Raw genomic sequence first — 22,111 nt, 5'->3', positions numbered from 1 at the left:
CCATTTTCATTCCTCTCCGAGTTGAAGATCGACTTACTATCAAGACACCAAGCATTCAAAAATCCAAGAAAATCGAGTCTCCATAGGAGTCTAGAAAATTCTACAAATTCTTAAGACTACCAAACATAAGTTCTCTAAGATTGCAACTTTTACCTTAAGATAACACGAGGCTCCGCATTCGAAACCACTTTCGTCCAATAATCACGCACTCGTACATTAACACAACGTGTGATCTGAAGCCACGATTGATCGTGTTCTCGTCTTGTAAACCAGTAGCCACCTTTTTCCAAAAATCTTATTCAAACTCAAGGCTACCAAATATAAATTCTCCAAAGCTGGAACTTTCTACTCGAGTTGAATGTCACGGTGGTCATCGATGACGCACGCGTTACTAGCAACAAGTCTCTTACGACGATGAAAATTAGGCAGATTTCACCGGCAAAAAGATTTCTAAAAACGAATGGCTCAATAAAAACGCATTAGAACGTAAACGTAACAGAATATAATGTTTTGCAAAATTGAATGTCACGATGCGATATATTTCGATCTTTCGCGGTTCCCGGGCTAAAATATGTCAAATTTACGTGAACGCGTTAATACGCGAGCTTCATCTTGCACAAACGCGTTAGTTTTCTTTCCTGCGATATCGTATCGCTGATACATCAATAACTGTGCGAAGGGACAGTTTTTCCATGGGCTGGTCCGCAGGGTCAGCCAGTTCGTTTCTTCCCTCGCAAGCTGACGCCAGAGGAGAGACTCCCTAAAGCGTAACACGACGGAAGAGAGGACCGTCATCTTGGATCCCCCAAAAGCCACGGTGATATTGTACGTGCAGCCGCTACCCTGTCGACAGCTGGCTCCCTCGTCCCGTTTCCTACACCAAAGGATATAACAGTACGTTTCGATCCTGCTTCGGACGAAAAGTCACGGATTAATCGTTTTGCACCCTTCGCTCGCGTCAACCTTGCAGCGAGCCGAACCTTGGGGCCGAACCTGATCTCGTTAGGGTGACGTTTAAATCACATTATGCAGACTGATCGGTTTACCAGTCGGTGGAACAGAGGTATCATCGGATCAAGATGCCTGTCTAATGTGTTTAGATTTATTGTTCATTTGTTGGTTGATAGGTTTTGGATCTTTTGGACGTTTTTGGTAGAAGTGGATGATCTTCTAAATTGATCATGTGTATAGAATGTTACAGAAGATTGGTTTATCGGTTGAAAAAGATTACATTAAGGTGTTTCTTTCTGTGTTGAGATTTAGATAGATTGGTATATGATATGGGTATCCATTTAATTCATTTTTAATTCATACGTTTTGTTAGTAACCACGTGCGCAAGAAGTTGTCTTTCTATGGTCATTTGTCGTCAAAAAGTAACATTCATTTTTATTAATCGATTAGTCTCGTACCTTTCTTTGTTACAGCAATTCCATCACATTTGTATTTAACTCATCCTATCAGCCACTTAACGCAACGTTTCTATATCCACATATAGCGTCGTTTTTTTTCAGATACTTCTATAACTGTGTTTTTAATTTAATTTATTTAATTTGATTAATTCAATTGTTCATCACAATTTCATACACTTACTGAAGTACATTCTTAGGAATTCTAATGACTCTTTATAAAATATTAGGTCGTGTCAAAAGCTTCTTTGTCTTGTAAGGAAATAATAGATGCACGACATTTTTCGTTTTATATTATTTTATCGAATTACGTATTGATCCATTTCGTTCCAATAGATAACAAAAAATGTCGTGCACATATTATTTTCTTACAAAACGAAGGAGCCTTTTGGGACAATCTGTCTCTCCTTCACTTTGCACTACATATTTCTTCACACAAGTTTCATTTCCGATACTCGCGTTCATTCCAATTGCTACAAATTTTACGCTTTAGTCGTCGATAATTGCAACATTAACCGAAAAGCTCGATATGAAAAAGAACGTGGAACTTCTCGATCATCGTCTACCTTGGCACAGAAGCGTTTAGAACCAGGTATAAGATCGATCGAACACAACGCAGGTCCACGAACACTTAACGAATCGTAATCCCATCTGTTCTACCGATGGTCGTCCATCAATTTGCGATTGTCTCCAAAATTTGGAAAAAAATCACTCGTTCAGTAATCCCGGATTATTCAACGAGATAGTTTCAGTTTCAATGGAAGAGAATTGAGTTTGAGAACCGTCGTGGGGTGCTGTGAACGCGCATGTCACACTTGCGGGGGTGGAATAGCAAGAGTACGAGGGCGGAGCCATAAAACAAGCCTCATGGCTACGCGTTCCCTCTTTCGTCGTTCCTCGAACGATAACCTTTAACCTTATCCCGGTCGGCCGTTAAGTTCGGCTGAACCTTCGGTAGCGATGAAAGTTCATTCGACTTGAAGGTTTCGTGTGCACGCGCTCAAGGATTAATCTGTTAATGGTCGATGTCATGTTAACGCAACATTTATTTTGCAGTTCCTGATTTTTTTTTCTTTTTTCTTTTACTTAATTTACGTTACTGAATTTTATTTTATTTTAATATCGAGTTTGTAGGAGGAGATTTTAAGCATTTGATTAATTTTCTTCGTTTCGGGTACTCTTCTAGCGTAACGCAGGAAGAGAAACATTAGTAGTCTTTCTTTTTTATATTTTGTTGGCAAGAGGCTTTCGTAAGGATTTGATTAATATTTTTTTGTTTTGGATATTTACTTATGTCTTTTTTTACATTGGGGTTGTAAGAAGAAATCGTCGATCGAAATCTTCTATTTCTGATTCTTGTTTAGTGCAGCGCAGTGAGAAGAACATTACCAGATTTTCTTTGCCAATGTTAAGCTTGCAAGAATACAAAGGATTTGCATAATATTTTTAATTTCTAATTTTTCGTTTGATAAAATAATAATAATAAGGAAAACATAATTCTATTGACTTACTTTTTGTAGAAAATCTAATTCCCATTTGTAGGAATAACCAAATGTAAAAAGGTCCATCATCGTTCGACGATCAACGATGACCAAAAAAATTGATTCCCATTTTTGAGAACGAACAAATATTAAAAAACGGGGATGAGTAATTCAATGACCATTTGATAGACATCGACGATGATCACGAAAGCTGATAAGACGATCATCTGATAGTACGTACGAGTCAATAAATCAACTGCTTTGGGATATTTAAAAGACAAGAGCGAAAAGTATCGTTGTGGACACAGCTGACGGGCCTTCACCGATTATCCTCGCTAGATTTGACACGCTATTAGCCACGAAGTTCTCGTGTTTGCTTAACTATCGACTAACCGTACTGTTCCACTGCAGCCGGCGAACTAATCACAGGTGTTTCGCTGTGTTCTTTCTTACTTCGTACAGGTTTCATCCCCAAATGTAAGAATCAATTACCTTTTACCAGGATTACCTGACCGATCTCTAATTAACCGTCCTGTTCAATTCATATCATCTGCATCTTTGTATATTTATATTGCCACAGAAACTTTTCTAATAATAATTTACTTTGCTTCTGCCTCTATTTCTATCCTCTCCTTTCTTTTGCAAAAACTTCTTTTGGAAGCTTGATCCCGGTATCCGTTTTTCTGTCAAATTAAGATACTGTGCTATGAAACGTAATTTGAAGAAACGTACGACGAGGCTTGTGTTACGATTAATCATCAACAATTACATAATTGTTACAATTATATAATTACACAGGCAACTGAATACTTCAGCTGATTTATCAAGGTCGATCGAAAGTAATATTTACCTTCTTCCTTATGAAATCATCAGATCGTAAATCCACACCTACATATGTCACATAAATATCACGTAATCTTTAAAAACCGTCACGAGCGAAAGTTCACCGCAGCAAATCTTTTTTGAATTAAAAAATTAATAAAGTTAAGTAAGTAGAATGAAACATTTTAATATTATTCGATACTAAATATAAAGAAAATTATTTTTTACATACATATGATCGGAAAGTTCAGATAAGATGACATTTTATCCATGGTAGCCTCTAAAATGTAAAACTTTCTACTGCTTTCTCCATTCTACTTCGACAAAGGGTTAGCTAAACGTCACTTGCAAGCTACTTCTTCCCTTTCGCTTCTCTCCAAACAATCGGAAATTTTTCCCATTTTCGTTCCGCTTTCCGAACAATTGCATTTTCAGTTTCTTCAAATCGTATGCATAGGGCGTGGATTCATCGAGTGATCGATACATCCAGCTACGATGACGGCTAAAGAGTGGCCAGGCCACGTAACATCGGATCACGAGCGAGCGGATATTGCTCAACGATTTGAGAAACGCAAATAGAAGTAACAGAGGGATTAAAACAGTTTGTGGTCAAATACAGAGGCCGTCTGTGAATAGTGGAAACGGTGGATCGGTGGTTGTTGTCTGGAGGATCCACTGGAACCGAGACTCGTCTTTCTATGGGATCGACGAGGCGTCATAATGGTCCCGGGGTTTATATTCAAAGGACGATCTCGCCACCTTGTGTTACGCCGCACTAGAGCGTGATCTAGTGACGATTCATCCATTGAGAATTCGTTTTCAACGATCGTGCCATATCTTGTTCATTCCCTATGCATCGACTTCCTTTGATCATCGATTCGAAGTTTTGTCTGGTTAAAGCTACCACGATAATCGACACATATTGAATTAATAAAAAATTCATTCGACTGCGAATATATTTCTAATAATTCGAATCTCTATAAACAATAATCTCGAGAGAAACGGAATGGAGATAGAAATTTCTTTCGTCCTCCAAATATTCCAACGAATGCTACTATTTTTCCAATATTATATGTGTACTTCTGTATATTTAAATTTGCTGTAAATTCATAAAAATCCGCAATCTACTCGCCATACTAATATCCAGCTTTTAATTTATTTATTTTTCCGCTTCACAGCCCACGAACAGATCTCGGCTTACATATTTCTAGTTCTCGCTCATTCCTACACAACTCTTACACCATCCAACACTACCCCAAACCCACACCCGTCCGCATTCTCATCTCACAACGTATATTCCCTCCTACATCTAAAAAATAATTTACATTATACATACAAATGTAGCTTTGTTCCTTTCAACCTATCTACATCTATCATCGCGTATCTTCCGCTGGCTTACGATCATTTCGCTACCTATATCTAACTCGTGATATTTCAGATAAAAGGAGGAAGACCAACGTCGATAAATCAACTTGCAAAAAAGCTTGGAAAACGTCGAAAAACCTGGCCGTCATAGGAACCGGATGCGCGCAATAGATTTCCGCTGTGTCGTTAAACGAGAATTTCGGCGTTGCCGTCACTGCGAAAATTACGATTACTGTAGTCGCCATGGGGGAGAGTAAAGCGTCGGTGGTCTCAATCTGCTCCGAAATTTCGCCCGGGCCCGATGTCTGTAAGTGTCCTTACGATCTTTGCTTTACCCAATATCTTCTTGGCTCGGCGTTCACCGGGTCCTTCCACTGCGACGTTTAGCTTTCCTGGTGGGGGTACTTTTATTAAAACTCCCGTCAATAGTGCGGTGAGGAGGAGCAGGGAGGCACCTACTACAGGACGAGGCTTGCGCTTTATACAATGCTACAGCACAGGTTAGAGTCGGAGCATGGACAGAGAACGGAACCTACCGTGCTTTTCCGCCATTTCTATGGAACTCCGGATACCTGTCTCGGGGGATGTTTTTGTTGGAACGAGGGTTGGAGGAGGAATTTCAGAGGCAGAGGAACGTTTCCAGATGTATGGAGATCGATCGACGCTGCGAAAAAGGAACGGGGAACCAGTGCTTTAGAATTTTCCTCTTTTTCTTTTAAGGTGCACTGATTTTTCTTTTAAGCTCGGCCTTCCCTCTTTCTTACGTCTTTTTTCAACGTTGGAATAAAATCGTCGGGTTGAAATGATTTTCCATACGTTGGAAGAAATTTTTCGTCGTGTTCCGCGAGGCTAATTTCGTAAACGAAAATCAGATCGTCGTATCTTTCGATAAGACGTTTAGCTCGACACGTTCTTAAAGAAATAAAATTAACAAGTTTTCAGTTTCAGCACACCTTTCAGAAAATCGCGCGTTCCACTCTGTCGATTTCTAATTTGAACATCTCGAGGGAATTAGAAAAATTCGCGACGTCTAGATTTTCTTGCGCGATTGAACCTAACTAATTGTAAGTTACAAGTAATCGATGCTAATAATTGCTTTTACGTAACAGTAATAAGTTTAGTAGAGGAATAAATAAATTTCTACAAATAGATCATTCCCCTGAAGAAGAAAAAAATGGTAAAATTGTAAGGGAGCACAATTCTACAAATAAATTTTGCTCTGGAAGATGAAGTAAGATGTCGATGAAGATAATGAAATTATGAAAGAGCAGTTTAGTATATACAGTTCGCTAATACGATTAGCTGGTAAATTATGGTGCAAGAGAATTCTGATTTAAGAAATTATAAAGTAAACGTACCTATTCGACGCGTTCCAAGTTTCCCTGTAAATTCAAAACAATGCATAGGAAAGAACGCGTCGTATCTTTTGTGTGTGCCGCTTTAGTCTGGCCGATTTTTAATTAAATCTTGCAGGACACTCGAAGGGATGAAAGAGGCTTCTCCCTACGACGTCGAGTTCTAAATAACTAAGATATGTCTTGCGGCTTATTCGACGCGTTTAACGCTCCGCAAATAACGCGTTTCTCCCCGAAATTAAAAAGGGAACGACTTTCTTCGAACACGTTTCATCGCGAATGTAAATTTCCAAATAATCTTTCCTTTAGCTCATAATTTGAATTTAAACTTGCACGATAAAAAGATTTATAGAAATATCGGTAGAACTACAACAACGAGTAAGTAAAAAGATAATAAAAATACCTTAAATTCGCCCGCATAATGTATTGGGTTGGCAACTAAGTGATCGCGGATTTTGTCATTAGATGGTATTGATAAAATCCGCAATCGCTTAGTTGCCAACCCCATATATCATAATCGAAGTGCAGATATTTATGCGTTTGAAGGAAATTTATATTTTCAGCTAATCTGTGATTTAATATGCAAAGTATCTGAAGTAAATTATTCGTTGGAATCTTGAAGGGGCGAAAGAAATTTGTAATTAGATTCCATTTCTTTAATTGTGTTCATAAAAGGGGTAAATTTGCATAAACGTCGATCTAATTATGGATTTTCGATAAAAGTGTTTGTTTTTTTCACGTTTCTTTGGAGAATTCGAATATTTTTATCTTGCAGCTGGATCGTGAGGAATTTTTCGGTCGGAATTAAAAACCGGATAATCTATGCGATCACGTTATTTATACAATTTACACGGGTGCTATTAAACAAATTTTTATATCTTTACAGCCTTTAATATAACCAGAATTTTCCAGTCAACATGTTTCCTCATTCGAAATTGTTGCATTTAATAACAGTTGCATGCAACGAATTTCAAGCGACAATAATTGCTTCTTTTTATAGTCAGGTTGATTTAATTGAATGACATTCCACGTGTACTTCATTTGAAAAATTGCGTTCGTTAATTACACCGGTGCATGCATATATCGATATACATACATACGCATAAACTTGAAATTTAGCGATGAAAGTAATGGAGGACGTAAAAACAAGCGGAATTCATATTTCGTAGTAATAAAAATATTCGACGATATTAAACATGAAATATTAATTGCGAAAGAACGTTTCGAAAAGCGGGAATTCCGGGGATGACGATGGAAGAAAATCGACCGGTTTCCGGCGGAATTAATCGCGGCACGGATCATTTGAAATATCCCCACTTTAGATTTGATTCATTTCTTGAAAGGATTGCAAATAGATCGGTTCTCGTTGGAATTTTTTATTATCTTCATCTCGATATTACCGCCAGTTCGTTTTAGAATATTCACGATTCTATCGTAACACAGTTTTACTAGAAAAATCTTAGAAATCTTAAAAATCATGCGGATTTGTTTTTGAAGGAAGAAAGAAGGAAACTTGAGACGGTACGTTGATCGAATTTTGCAAGTATCTTGACAATGTTACTGGATATATGTCTTATGCGATATGTCATTCAGGAAATTATAGATATTTCGCGAATGGCTGCAACGAAATAGGAAATTCGAGATTCCGCGTGTTTTACATGTTCGCAGGAAAGGCGAATAATTTTGATTGTAGCAGAAATATTGGAGATTTTATGTTCCTCGTTGTTCTTAGAATTTTACTGTTTTCATAAAACCACGCAGAAAAGCAAAACGCGAGACTTCTTATAAAGGACTCGATCTCCATCTTTCAATATTCTTTCGAAGTCTTTCTTATTTATAGAAGAACGATAATATTTAAATTTCTTTCTTACAAAAGCAAAGCAACTATATCTCTGCGTTTCTTAATAAAGTTAACGAACACGGTTTAAAAATGTTTAAAATCGTACGTCATGAAAAATGCAAAACTCTCTCAACATTCTCCTCAGCATCTCCTGCCAAATAATGAAATAATTCCAATTTTTGAACAGATCTAGTAGGGAATTTCATGCGCAACCCCTATGAAACTATATTTGTAGCTCAATTTAGGAAGACCACGCTTCTAAAACTCCACCACTTTCCTTAACATTTCTCCTCGAGTAATTCCAAAAATACAAATTCCAAACCGAAATCATCCAACATTCCATCTCCAACCCCGCGGGTCTCTATTTTTAATTTAATCTATAAAGACATTTCCTTAAAGGTTCTAAATGTTAATCACCACGTAAATGCCAACACTCCGTTGCGAAACTTCCCCAAGTATTTCAAAATTTTCTGAATACAAAAGGAGATTCAAGGATTTTATTTTCACCCCTATAAGTCTGTACTTTTACTCTAAACCTTAAATACATTTAGTTAAATGTTCTATAGGTTAATCACCATGGAAATACCTAGCCTCCGCTACGAGAATTTCTTAAGTATTACTTTAAAATTTTCCGAATACAAAAGAAGACTCAAAGATTCCGTAGAGATTTATGTGTGTGGGTCGGTGAGGTTTAATGGACGAGATTGTTCGTTGTTGAAGCCATCGAATATATTTAAAATGATAAATTAATATACAGGTAATGTTCGCAAGGACGTTCGTACCAACCGATTCGCTAAGGCAGTGTATAAGTCGTAAAATAGGATCGCTAATGACTCGTTAATTAGATCGCTGATAATTCGTTGATAACTGGTTGATAACCGATCGACAACTGACCGTAACTCTTTCCCGTTGCATTCGTTTATTCATAAACGGGGAAAGTCGGAAAATTCGAATTCGTCTTCGTTCGACGATTGCACGTAGCAGCGACGTTATTTTGCCCGGAGTTTATTTATTCTTACATTACGTGTATCCTAACGATCTTGATACTTCCATGTAAAACAACAACATGATTTGAATTGTCCTCTAACTCATGTGCCGCCGCAATTCCATTTCCAACCCCACGAGTCTGTACTTTTAATCTAAACCTCAAATACATTTAGTTAAACGTTCTAAAAGTCAACCACCACGAAAATACCAAGCCTCCGCTACGAAATTTCTCCAAGTATCTCCCCAAATTTTTCTGAATATAAAAAGGAATTCAGAGATTCTATTTCCAACCCCTGCAAAACTATCATTACACCCTTACTAATATCTCCATTTATACGTATATTCTCGTGCTGGCGTTCAATTTAATTGTCCCGTGGCGTGGCTCTCGGAGGCAACACTTCCTTAGAAATCGTAAGAATGTACGCACACAGTCGGTTAGGGGGTGGCGAGGATAGAGGGTGGTTGGAAACGTACACGTGACCAACCACCGTGGACCTCACGCATGCCCCGTTTAATACCACAGCTTGACGGCTTGGTCGGTATGTGCGGGTGAGGGGGTAGCTAGGTATATTGGCGCCTGCCGTTAAGCTCATGTTGATCCCTTGTACCACGCTAGGGCTGCTCCATGCGCAGGGATCCGCCAAGTTTCCCTCCGACGCCATATTTAATACATCGATCTTCCTCGTCTCTGGATTTAGACGAATTTGCAACGTTGATCGATTTTCAAATGACCAGAATTTTTAGTATATTATAGTTTATTATATTTAGTTGATTTATAATATATTATTAGTTACGGTCTACTTGGTTACGGTTCACTGGATTCAGTTACAAATTTCCAGTACACCTGAACTTTTTGGGTATCTTGATTCTATTTTGGCAACGAAATAGTTTCCTTAGTTGAATCAATTTTTAAGATTCCAAACTGATCATAGCTGCGCTTTTTATTCATTTCTTAATTTCGCTACGTGAGCTCACGATCAATATTCAACGTTCAAGAAACGAACGATTTACTTTCGTAAGTTGATCCGTCGTAAGAAAATAAATAATAACAAACGATAATGGCAAGTTTTAAGGGAAATCTAGAAAACGTCATATCGTGTTTTTCTACTTTACGTGGGATTGATCAATGTGCCTTCTGAATGGGTCAATCAAGAATCTGTTGATTTTTGAAAAGTTCCAAGATAAAGATTCAAATATAACTGGATCAAAAAGGAGGATTAAAATTGCAGTTAGCGGCGAATCGGTTTCGTTAATACCTTATTAATCTCGAAACGACGAAGCATATGTTAATGTTTTCAGAATGATAACGAATAATCGTCAGAGTTTTTCATCTCCTGAGAACAGAAAGCTGTCCATACATCGTTATCATTCGTGGTACGTGCATGATATCGATAGGGCTGTTAATTAAATCGAACCGTAGTGAACATGTAATACTAAATATTCTGATCGAAAGAATAATAGAAGAATAATATTGTGGTTGCTTAATCGGTTGAATTAAAAAGAATTGTCTGAAGGATTAAAAATTGAATCTTTGACTAACAGGTGTATAAGTACAGTATTTTATTATATTATTGGCATTTATTATATTATTCCATCGAGTATTTAATTTGTTCAGTTTGACGCTAGCATAATAATTAATTTAAGATTTCTGAGTGTATTTAATATATACTGAATGATTTTATGATATAAAATTTAGCATCGTGTATTTAGAAAATGTCAGTTGTCGATATTAATCATTTGAAAATTCTCCCAAAACGATAAATTCAATCGACGATCGATTTTAACGGGTGAAATACAAAAGCTTTAGAAATTAAAATTAAATTGAAATACTGAACTCACGGATAGCTATGGTAAAAAAAAAAATTGTTCCTGTTCAACTTAATCACGTCGCAGAAATATTTCAAAATAACAAATTTAATTAACACTCGACATCGATAAATAAAATGGAAAAATTCTAAAAATTCAAGAACAGCTTCAAACGATGAAACGCACAAATACCTGTAACGAAAAAAAAAAAAAGAATCGTTTCAATTCCAAGAATCTCCCGCAACGACAAATTTAATCGACGTTCGATATCCATAAAATAAAACAATGATACAAAAATTCCAAAAGATCAAGGACAATTTCAAACGTGAAATACGCAAATATCTACAGATAAATCAAAGATTAAAATAGAAAAATAAAAAGGGGGAAATAGAAAAAATAGCCGCGTAGTAAAGTTTCGGCCGAAACAAAGTTCATCAAGCGTGCGAATGTTCTCGATAATAAAGTCGTCGCAGATTTTCCCCAGGGCGGATCGGAAGGTGCAAAGGTGGCGACCTTCGGCCAGAAGGTCTCTTCGTAGCCGCTAAAAGCCTCGACACGCGTCGCGATCGTTACGTCTTGCCGCACATAAATAATTAATGACCGTTCACCGCCCTTCCTAACACCGCTATGGTGGGAATATTTCGTCCTGGAAAGGGAATTTCACTTAGGCCTTTGCTCGTAAAAATCCTCCCATCTCTTTCGGCTACTCTCCGCGTAGTTACTGGCCGAACTTGTATGAAACAAGCAACACCAACGCGAATCGTTCGCAATTTGTCCTTCGCTCCTTCTCGGAGCCTGTTGATCCTGCGAATCTGGGGCGTAGCCAATTTATGTCCATCGGGAAATACCGCCAGGGACTTTTTTTTACACCCTTTAGAGGGATGCTTTTTCATGAATCGGTGTTTCCTTTTCCCTTTCAATTGATTTTTCGTTTCCTCGTTTCGGTAGACTCGTGAATTTTGCTTTCAGTCGTGTGCTGTGTTGGTTTGACGATGTAAAACTTGATTATTTTGGTTAATTATTTAATAATACAGCGAAGGATAAAAGACCGTTTAAACGGTAAGAGGTTTTGGAAGATAAAAATTAACGAAGATACGTCGATCTTAGTTAAGTGTGTTTTAGGTTTCTCGCAAATGTAAATACAATATCATTTATTTTTAATCGACGCGTTGAGAGATAGGAATTTCTAAATCGAGAAACTATTACGTGTGTTTTAGTATTTAATTACTGACGGTTCGGTATACGAGCAAAATTCGGAGGATGTTCCTTATTTTCCATCCCCTTTAGAATTCCAACTATACACACAAAAAGCTTCTATTAATTTATTTGGATAGTTTGTCGCTTTTCTACCGTACTGTGTCTTATACGTTACATCAGCTCGTCCCACGAATATTTTTCATCTAATTTTGAAGTATCTGGTCTAAAAATTTCTCATAAAATATCTTCGTTGCTCCGAATAAAAAGGAAACGTTCGATGATCGTTATCAAAGCTTACTTCCACTTTCGCTATACGGAAACTCTTGGTGGGAAGAGAAGAGAGAAGAAGAAAAGGAAGAAGTCCTCGGAAGACGTCGGATGAACCGATGATGCTCATGTGTGAAAATCAAATATCGAGGGCGGCGTTCGAGCAAGGAACTTTATTCATAAATCGGAACGGTGAATGGTGGTGGTGTTTGCCGTGCCAGATATTAACTGTATCTATGCAGTATGCCTACTGGGCTCAGGATATTATGATCGTTCTCGGCGCATAATTAGTAATCCCTGGCACGTGACACACACGTGACTGCGGCTCGCGCGACCTACACCTTCGGCCAGAAGGGTGGTTTTGCTGGTAGCTAGGTCGGGGGCATAATGATCGAATAGGAGACTCCTCTCTGGTCGCGTGCGTGCTTAAACGCTACGGTTTCCTACAAGTAGAACGTACGTTTCATTCAATTAAGCCTGTCGTCCATAGCAGGCCGATTGCTTGGAAACAGATTCATCCCCTTGTACCGACGAGTCTCGTATTTTTTCTATCGGACACGTTACAATTCTCTGTTTTCTTTCTATTTTTCTATCATTTTATTTCTTATTTAGAGGGCACAGCTTTTCATCGGGATGTGCAAAAAAGCTCGTTCGTCGTATATTTCACGAATATCTTTAACCGTGTCTGTAATTGCACTGTCTCTTTTAAAATCGCATGGCATACAATATGGTAAATGGCAATTTTCCTTGATACTCGTTTTACGTACTACGGTTTCCTGTAAACGCAACATAAATGTATACGTTTCGCTCGATCAACGCTGTCATTCATAGTAGACCGATCGCTTGGAAACAGTTTCATCCTCTTGTAGTCACCAATTTCGTATTTTTTCTATCGGACACCATATCTCTATCTGTCTATCCCTTATTTAAGATGCGTCGTTTTTATCCACAAGAAACGAATATCCAAAGAAACAAAATAAAAGTTCGTCATACGTTTTCTTTTTACACGAATTTTCGATGTTTCAGGTGACGAAATCCTCGAAAGAAGCGTTCAGTAATATTCAAGATTGTCAACGTTATCGTACGCAATTATGTTACATAATTATCGTGAACACAACGTTGCGACCCTTGAACATTGGCACTGATATCGACGATAATTCTAACGCTGTTTAATATCGCTACAAACGGCCATATCGTGCAAATAAATCACCCTATATATGTAATATACAAGGTTTTCGTTTAAAGTAGTATCAATGAATAATATCAATGCGAAAGAGATCAAAGGAAGTCGGAACAAGAAATCTGACTTTTGATCGAGGCGATCTCTTTGCTGGAGATGAGAGTTTCCCATGGGCGTAGGAGCGCACGTGATGAGCCCTCGCCACGTGACCTCTGTCAATACGATACGTTCGAAGCCCACCCCATGATCGTTGAATAGGAAGAACGATCGCTATGAAATCTTCATAGCCAGTTCGCAAACGAGAGCAACTATTTGCAAAGTGACCGGCTTTCCGAAATTGCTCGCGCGACGCGCTTCGAAAACAAGGGTCGGACGAACCCGAACCTGGGAACCGTTCTTCCGGCAAACACGCGACATTCTTCTCGATTTCTGGAACGATCGACACGTGGAAACGCAGTCGCGTTGACGAAATTCTTACACGCGACCGTGTCGAAAGATATCTGTCGGTGTCGTTGCTTTTTGACAATGTTCTCTTTCAAGTTTCACGTACGTACATTTAACACTTTGTATCACGCTGCTAATTTGCAAACTGTTTTCATCGATCTATATGAAAAACGTACAAAAATTTCGTATATTGGAACATGATCGATGCGATCGGTATAATTGTAGTCACGAAATTTCATTTTATAAGGATTATTTATTATTATTTTATAAGGTTGTCCAAAAAGTGTCTTTCCTTTACAGACACGTCCTTTACAACAACGAATCTTTATACAAACATGAAACCTAATCTGTCGAACGTTGTAACCTGTACTTTGATAGAACAAAATGGATCATACGTAATTCAACAAAATAATGTAAAACGAAATTTGCGCATCCATTGTTTCCTTATAAAACGAAAGAAACTTTTCGGACGACCTAATACGTACAAAGTTATTATTATCGACGCGATCAGTGTAACTCGAGGAAAATTCGGATTTTTATTTTATAGAAATTCGAATTTTTGTATCGGTTTACGAGCCAACCATATGCAACCTATGCGTGTACCATTAATTTTGCAAAAACACTGCAATCTTTCGTATTGCTCTGTTTTTACGCATTCGTGAAAATTTTTCCTCAACTGCAGCATCCGCTTCCGTGTCAAAAGCCAAGCAATTTTTGCTCTATCTGTTACCCGAGCAACCGTGTAATTAAAACTTACCTGTTAACAGGTCGAACTTTTTACTCGAGGTTTCACCCTTCAAACACGAGTTGCCACAGTTCAAATAAACTGTGTATCTAATATTTTTAGCTGTTCTTCGAGCGTGCAGCGTTTCATCCAAATTGGACTTTTCCTTTTGAGCCGTGGAACGCATAAACTGGACGATCGGTACTTTCAAATGCCTGAACGATCAAACACGGGCCACAGCAGCGAATAAATATTGTTCTTTGCCAAAATCACACGAGCACACGGCCGATTCATATCCGGGTGACGACGGCCGCCATGCAAACAGGCCAGAAGCTACACTTGTGCTGTTATTCCGATTGTTTTTCGTGTTTCATCGATGCTTACGTTTCTTGGTCGTACACGACCAGCCAGCAGGCAAAACATTTCGATGGAAAATTGATTTCCCGCCCGCGCCTGTCGTTTTGTCCGTGTCTGACCAACGATTTTACAATTTTACAATATCAATACGATACGAACGTAGTGTGTACTTATTTTTACGCCATGTACCATTGTCGCTCTTTTTTCGCTACAAGAAATAGAGATTTTTATCATTGTTGTGATTCGTGTAGAACTCTGTGCAAAACACAGGCTAAAACGTTTTTTCTTTTAGATATAAATATGTGAAAACACTGTACGTATTATACGAAGCATCTTGGAATTTCATTAGCCGTACTCGACCATCGTGATCGCGTTGATGAAGTCTTAAACAAATGTGAAAATGTACGTAGAAACTGCAAGATATTCGGTACAAGCGTATAATCCAATTATTTAAAGATTTAATTATCCATTCCGATAATAAGCTCGATGTTTAACGGAGTCACGTTCTTCTTCTTAGAACTCTTAAAACGCGTCGATCTTTGTCACGCCGTTTGAAAATCTCTCGCTCGAGACGCCAGCCTTCGGAAACATGGACAAATCGTGCACGACCGTATCTCGCTTACGAGTCAATGAAAAATGTTTGTAGAGCTGCCGATGACAAATTGTCTAATTTGCTCGCAATTTTACCCTCAACGATGGACAAACGAATATCCTTTGCGTTTTACAAAAATTGGCACTTGAGACTACTTCACAGACCACCTTCGAAGATAATAAATAAAGGACAACGGAACCTCTCTTTTGGAATTTTTGAGAAGACCCCCGATACTTTAATCATAGCTGTACTTAAATAATAAAACTTAGAAGTAGTTGTTTATGACTTAATCCGATTATGTGTGCACGAGATTTATGACAGTAGGCTTGGGCTCGAAGTGACACAACTGGTCGCTAAACGTAGCCACGGTCACGCGATGGACGTTTTTACTTGACAGAGGTATGGAGTAATTGTATAGCTCTCCTTAAAAATATAGCTAACCCGAGGGGTACAGGGAGGTTGCACTTGGTTGCAAAGCAGTTGCGCTTGGCCTGGCGGAATTAGTCGAGTTCTACTTGTACCGTGGACGGGTAAGTTGAGTTACACTTGAATTGTGGACCAGTAAATTGAATTCGACTTGGACCTTGAAAGAAGGGAACCGCTACGAGCGACACACCGGGCCTCCCTCGATCGCAACAGCGACGGTCATCGTGGAGGTTTTAGTCGGTTGGAGTCCGACACTACCACGCCGCGTTCCCCAGAAGCGGCCTGATGTCCGAGCGGATTTCCTGCGCGTGAAGAAAAGACCTTGGAAGAAAACGCATTTGCTATCCCGTTGACCGTGGATTCGTTATTGAACCTAAGATCATTGTCATTAGCATCTCGAGTGTCTGATCGCCACGGTTACTCGTCAAATTCTGTAATAGTCATATTTGTACCGGTAAATATCATCTATATCGTATAACCATAATGGCTAATCCAAATGAAGATTCGTTACACGCCCCTAAACCCAATGACATCTCGACATATGTATACATTTGCATTAAATATCTCTCTTGTAATTTCTATATTCCTTTTATCCCTCTATATCTCTTTCTTCTCTTTGCACGGCGAATGCAACGCGTATAGCTGGCTTTTCTCGACATACGCTGGACATCGGGAAATATAACATTTCAGAAAGCATCGTGATAAAATTCACGTGAACGTATCTGCCTGTTCGCATTTCAGATATGCCGACAAACAAAAGTGCGTTGCGCTGCTATTTGAACGGTGGATACAGCGCGCACAGCACCGTTTCCCCATGATACGTACCAGATATCGTGAAACGCAACAAAATTTTGAAAAGCGATACTGATACGTGCTAATTAACGCACCCCCTCTACAATTTGGAGTATCTTGGCAGTTAAAAGTGCGTTTTCAACTTCGTGCCGAACTTTACCAATATGGTACTTATGACAATCCTGCCTTTCAATTATAACGTTAATGAAATTCCGAACTGTTCTTCGTACAACACGCGTATACGCGAAAAATAATAATAACAAATTATTGATAAGAGGTTTGCATAAGCGTTCGAATTACTCTGATAAGCAACTGTGCACGTAAACGCCGCAGTAAGCGCTTAACGTTAAAACTACCAGTCAAATTGACTTGATTTTACAATTTTATTTTAAAATTTAACTCTTTATTTATTTTATTTATTTAACTTTTGCACAACGATAACTAAAAGAATAATATAATGAATTTTATCTTGTTTTTTATGTATTCAAACTGAAAATAACCTTTTATCAAGGCTACCTATACCAATACCAGTCAAAATGACTGTGTAAAAGGATTCTGCAATCTGTTTATCGAACCCCAATTAACACTAAACCTACCGGCGCGAACATTTTGACTGCTCGATAAAAAAATGTTAATTATTCTTAAAATAAATGCAATCAGTACAAAGAAAATGCTACCTCAAGATCAGATGACAAACAAAATTAGTAATGACAAATAATAACAGCTGTTAAACTCGTGATCTTGCCATAAAACAATCCATCCCTCGATCGAGATAGCCACCAACTGTTGAGACATATCAACTCAGGCCCATTATAATCCTAAGGCCATCTAATTCTAATCCTAATTGTCACAAAATTTAGCACCTTTTACAGTCCATTGTTACAAACATTTTAAAAGTCGAGAAGTTTCTTAGAGTTATTGCTCATTGCTATAAAACACGTGAGAAGCTTTACCAACTCCACCCTCGAGTAAGCGTTGGTGGAGAATGGTACTCATCAATATTTTCATATTAATATCGCCGTCAAGGTCATATTTTTACTTCACAAAGGATACGACCTAACAAACACGAAGATGGTACCCCGCTGGGGGTAGCCATCCACATGATAATCAAACAGTAAAAAAATTCTACCAAATGTCCAAATTGGACAAATTGTGAATGCAAAGTATTAAATAAAAAAAATATTTTTTCTATTTAAGTCTATAATTGAAATTAAACAAAAGTAAATTTGGACGATCGCCAGATCGCTAGATGCTAACACTAGAAATACCATAGCAGTCAAAATGACCGGGTCTACAATGTTATAAATGTGTCGACCCTCGTTTAGGGATTATGGTTCCAGATGGCTTAATAATACCAAAAATATACTACACAACATGGAATTCCTTCTGTAGGAAAGTAATAAATCAATAAATATAAAAATATTCTATTATTAGATATTTTTAAAGACCGGTCATTTTGACTGCTTTTAATAGAAATAGCTTTGTGTTAACTATCGGTAGTTCTAGTGTTAATCCCTTGCCATATTTTTACGAGTCTGAGTCGTGATGAGAAATTTGAGCCAAACTTGAACATCACGAGTCAGGCTCGTGGTCTAATTTCATGTGAAACGTGAATATCGCGAGTCTCATTCGTTGTCTTAATCTCGCGCCTACTATGAATGTCTTGAATGCTGTCTTTTTTCTAAACACGGGCGCGACTATCTACCCATTCAGTCGCACGATATCATATTTCAAGTTCCGACACTTTATCTCCGCCACTTCGGCTCCTTTCACGATCATTCGAGCGCAACATTTGAGCCCGGATTCTTCCGAGTTAAATGGCATGGCGAGGGGTTAAGTACTTTTTTGCGAACCGGTGTATCCGAACAACATCGGATCCCTGTAAAAAACACGATACCGATCCATGGCTGTTGCACGGGACAAGTTGTTCCTGCGCGAATGGCAATTGTGTAAGGTCGCACGAGGGCCACGAGGCGGCACGTGTCGTTTCGGGTGAACCACGCGGAAAATCGCCCTTTGAAGCTGCTGCACGCTTCTTGTTAATCGCGATTCGACGCTCACCTTGCTTTCGTATCTGGCCCGGAAGTCGCCGTGAATCTCGATTGCCGCGCATCCATCGAAAATCTCGCGGCGGGTGGCGAAGGTGGACCGAACAGGGTTGAAAAGTGGGTTGAAGAGGATTGAAGAGGTTGAAACAGAGGGTGGCTGTTTGCCGAGTAGCTATATCGTAAGGCCGTCTGCCGTCGAAACGTCGACTCCACGTCCCTCGATTTTTGTTTACTTTTTTACGCTGGTCTTTGTGCGTAGATGCTTGGACAGAGGGGAGTTATATCATAGATGACGGGCGAATTAGCCGTTTGAGAAGCGTAGGCGTGAAGCGTTTAGCGGATTTATTCAGTAAATGACAGATAGAAGAGCTGTTTGAGTTGGCGAATTTTTGCCGATTACGTTTTACGTTAAGTGGCTGTTGTAAATTTATACGTAGGGTGTTTCAATAATCGTGGTACGATCGACAAGCAGGAGGAGTTTTATATGGAAATGTATCGTATGGCGATGATAGTAGGCAGAGATACAAAATAATAGTTATTTTAACTATTTTTTGAAAGAAAGTCATTCAATGAAAATTAACCTTCATTTATCATTATTTTTTTAATTATTATTTATGAGTATAGGGAGAAATTGAAAGATAGGAGTGTTACTATATTTTATATCTTTGAGTCCTTTAAAATGCTAATTGTTGACTCATAGACAGTTGATAATTAGCCAATTTCGATCATAATTATCTGTGAGTAGAGGAAGAAATTAAAAGACAGGAATGTTGTTATATTTTATATCTTTGAGTCCTTTAAAATGCTAATTGTTGACTCATAAACAGTTGATAATTAGCCAATTTCGATCATAATTATCTATGAGTGGAGGAAGAAATTGAAGGACAGGAGTGTTCTTATATTTTATATCTTTGAAAATGATGATTGGATGTGAGGTGTGAGTTTGTCAGAAATGTTGAGCATTGAGAGTGTTAATTTATGGCTGGAATATTGCATCATGGTTGCAGGTGAGGATATTGCTAGAAGGAAAGAACGGAGAAAAAGATTTCATAACGAGGAAGATTTGAATGGCAAAGAGATGAGAATATATTCATAGGGAATATGAATATTTAAATAGTAGCTTTTTTTATTATTCAGGAGACAAAGGTGTCCGTACCGGCCTTAAACTCTGCATGCATTTGTCTAGTTAAGCGAAATGAATTCTCTTTCGCGGATGACTTAAATTCCTCGCGCTCCAATTCTCTTCAAATTTTGTTTCATATATACAAGATTCAATTTCTCCACTCTGAATCGAACAATTAAAAGCATGCGTAATTTTAATCTTTCGAATTTATACAGGCAGGTGAAGCTTTATCTTTTAAAGCAGTTGAGTACCGGTTTTCAGAAAGTTCAAATCGCAGGAGATAAAATTTCAACAGCTGCGACTTAACTCTGACAACTCAAATTTCAAACAATCGAATTCCAAGCGTGGAAAATTCGAGCATTCTCAAGTGCGGGCACTCAAACTTCAAACATTGAAACTTTAGACATCCGATGCCTGAATTCCAAAACTTCGATCATACTACTTCAAACATACTTTTCTAGTAGTTCACTAGAATCCTCAAATATTCATATTTCATTTTATCTAACAGGATAAAAGATCTCTAGTCTTCGTGCTTCGCGCCTTCCTTTTCCAACTTTTGAACAGTTAAACTTGAGATATCCGAGATTAAACCTTCCAACATCTGAGTCTCACATTTAATGTGTATATACTCATACTTAAATTTTTGAAGCATTGTAGTACTCCAAATATACCAAAACAGGAACTAAAATGATCAAACGTACCAATCTCATCAAACAAAGCAAAACCTCTCTACACAAAATATAACAAACATTTGAAAAAGACTTCCGATCTCCACTCTTCTTCCTCAAATTTTCCCTGAAAAACGTCCTAAACACGTAAGAATTTGCAGAACTTTTATCAGTATCAGGTACAGTACATTTTTGAGAATATCTCAAAACACTCAAGCATTCTCAGCAGTATCATTGACTCTCGCTCCTCAAACTTTCCAAATCTCAACATATCAAAAACTGGAAACCTGCTCAAACAAGATCGTGTTCGAAATCCGAGGAGCCAAACAAACGCGTCACCCATTTGCAATTATCAGCGCAAGTAAGACACCTTCGAAAGGCTCTTTATCAAAAAAAAAAAAAAAAAAAAAAATACAACCGACTTCGAAATGCGCTAAAAAGCATGAAATGATCTCCATTTTATTTCTATTTTATTCAAACACCTACAACGATTCAGATGACTCATTCGCTTACTGAACAGCACATCAAATTATATCGCAACCTCGTCGAAGGCAGCGTGAAATGAAAAATACTAAAAATAAAAATAAAAATAAATGTTGTCAATACCACCTAATGACAAAATCCGCAATCACTTAGTTATCAACCCAATATTTTCATTTCTAATTCAGACATCTTCCAGCATTTCCAAAGGCGCTATAAAAATTCCAACTGCGTCAAATTCTTCTAAATCGAACAATGGGAAAAATCATCGATCTTCGCTCTTCTTTCTCAAATTTCTCTGCACTTCGCTTCCAGCCCGTCTCCTCCTTTCCAGTCTTTTGCTCCGCCGTGAAAAAGCATTCTAAGTACGCGTCGAGTTTCTGCATGAGCGACGTTACCCTCGCGTTCCTCAAAAGAATCGTCTCGAAGGGAATGAAAGTATCGAGTGAAACTGCGAGGGTAGCGTATCTCTGCTCTGCTGGCTGGTTTCCACCGCGTGTGTCCTTTTTATCGAGCGAATCGGAAGGCAGCAAACCCTGAGGAATGGCGGGCATCGACGCTCGGCAAACACACCCACGTAAAAATTGGAAAAAACGAAACTTTTTCGAAAGCGTGTTTCGTTCAAAGGGCTGAAGATTAATTGGCCCGCGAGCGAGGAAATTATGAAAGCCGACAGAAGTTTTAAAGGGAAGCTTGACCGCGATCAAAGAGAGATTTATCACGTTGTTAATACTTTTTTTTTTTGTACCG

Source organism: Bombus pyrosoma, linkage group LG3, assembly GCF_014825855.1.
Source record: "Bombus pyrosoma isolate SC7728 linkage group LG3, ASM1482585v1, whole genome shotgun sequence".
Taxonomy (NCBI): domain Eukaryota; kingdom Metazoa; phylum Arthropoda; class Insecta; order Hymenoptera; family Apidae; genus Bombus; species Bombus pyrosoma.
Note: the sequence above shows the minus strand (reverse complement) of the source record.